Here is a 2,105-nt window from a genome sequence, read left to right on the forward strand (position 1 = left end):
AGGAAAGATAAGAATATCCTCTATTCATAGGAAGCATTTTTTGAGTTTTTGTACAAAATTTAAGGAAACGGGGAACCTTTTGAAACACTGCTTCATGACAGGAAAATTCTGAGCAATTTTAATAGTAAACTTGTCAGTTATTCTGCTTTATTCGGCACAGTCCTTTCAAGTTCTCACACTGATGTCTATAATGCAAAACAATTTTTCGAGTTTTGCTGAGTTCACAGTCATTAAACGAGTTAATTTCCCTTCTACCGTAAGAAAGTTCGGTTAATTTCAGGAGAAAATGAGCTTTTTTGCCGATATCGCCGGTATTTGCGTTGCACTGAAAATAAAAATGATTCATTCTTTGCCACTCGGATTTCTGAGCGAAAAAGACAAATTCTTGTTCAACAATCACTAAAATAGATGCATGGCCGGATGCCAAGAATCAATCCGAAATCGCTTCGTGCAAAATTCGCCGGATTTCGAAAACATTCAGCATCTGCTCGATATTGTGAAGTGGTGTCGGCGCAATCCATTATTACCAGTAAGTATTCAGTAAATCAAACAAAATTGGAGTTTTTTTTCAATCCAGCTTAAACAATCAGTTAGTTAATTAAGCGATTTGTTTTAGAAATGCCGTTAAAAGCGAGATATAATCCGGTTTATGGTAACGAGTATTACCTGGCCGATACACGATCGATTCCCGACTACAGGATCCATCGATCATACAACTTCTACGACTTTTGGCCTTATTTGGTGCGGCTCACTTTGAGGAACCGACCCTTTAGACGATGGTTAACCACCCCAACATACGTAAGCAGCTTTTTCCAAATAACTGTTCCACTAAGTGACTGATTGGGGTGTTTCAGTATCGGCAAAGCCTCTACTCGAACGAAAGCAGCCTTGTGAAGTCCAGCTCCAGCGTATCCAGATACACCCGATACTAACACCTAGAAGAGCAGATAAAGTGCTGAATACTTCAACAGATTCTTCTTACTTCACCTAGGTTTAATTTTATTTTTATAATGTGCACGAACGTTGTTTTTCTAAATAAACTATTGGCCAAACACCCAAGTTTAATTGTCTTGCGATGCCTGCGGCATCTTATCGTAGGCAGTTACTGTCCAATAAAGTGGCGCTCTTCTCCATATAGACGTCGTAAAAGCCCACACACTTCGACATAGGGAGGTTGATGTTACTGTGAAACATCCAACTTAAAGAGGCCATTTTCCGGCTTCTACTGCACATTTTACGGCCTTTAATGTTGCAGTTTTGCGTTAAAACACCCAACCGGTTTGTTGTTGTTTCTTCTGCTGGCCAACGCACAAACGCTCACACAATTGGGAATCTGCCAAAACTGTTGCAAGACATCGCAATCTGAAAATATCCCCAATCATAAGCGACGAGACTTTATGCGAACGAACACTTTGTTTGGATAGTTTAGTGATCATTTTCGATAGAATCGTAAGTATTCAGTTACACTAACGCGAAATTATCGAACATATTTGTTTAATGGTTTAACAGTTTGAATAATGTTGGGGCTGCAATATCAACCCAGATATGGCATGGTAGATCACGAGTGCTGGCCAAGCTCGAAGTATGTTTCTATCGATATTCCAGACTATAAAGTGACCAAACCTTTGGATTATTACGATAGCTGGCCGGCATATTGGTACATTTACACGCCACTGAGACCCTTTAGAACTTATCTCAATAATTTGCTTCTGAGAGACTTGAGAGTGAGTTGAAAATTGCCCGGAAAGATTGATTAAAATTATCAAACTATGTTGAACTAGTCGGTCTGTACACCAGTAAGTTTTGCTTCTTTTTAGCTCAGACAACACAAGTATGTTCATACATACTGGTAAAGACCACGAACAAATCGACCCAAGCCCCGAATGATTTAACAACGCAATATGAATAAATATGTAAATTTTTGCTTGAAAATGTTTGCAGTGTTCAACTGAATATACTTGCCATTATATTATTATTGCTTGATTGTACATACTTTCCTGACTGTGTTTCTATTCCAAATCAAAATCAATTCCTGGGCTTCAGTCATTTATTGTCTATTTATCAATTAAAATACGTTTCGGTGTTTTCCACCATCATCAGTTTCT

General features: G+C 38.4%; 1 protein-coding gene across 1 annotated transcript in view; it reads left to right on the top strand.

The window, feature by feature from the left end:
• Window positions 1-1,228: 1,228 nt before the first annotated feature.
• The window catches only part of LOC109542310 (uncharacterized protein CG45076), a gene marked incomplete in the record, with an annotated part of 8,969 nt that continues 8,092 nt past the window's right edge, over window positions 1,229-2,105 (top strand). Inside the window, 1 exon segment of the mRNA XM_048667446.1 lies at window positions 1,229-1,449.

This window comes from Dendroctonus ponderosae, unplaced genomic scaffold (genome assembly GCF_020466585.1).
Source record: "Dendroctonus ponderosae isolate FM_Combo_2020 unplaced genomic scaffold, Dpon_F_20191213v2 Dpon_F_20191213_6, whole genome shotgun sequence".
In the NCBI taxonomy this organism is placed as follows: Eukaryota; Metazoa; Arthropoda; class Insecta; order Coleoptera; family Curculionidae; genus Dendroctonus; species Dendroctonus ponderosae.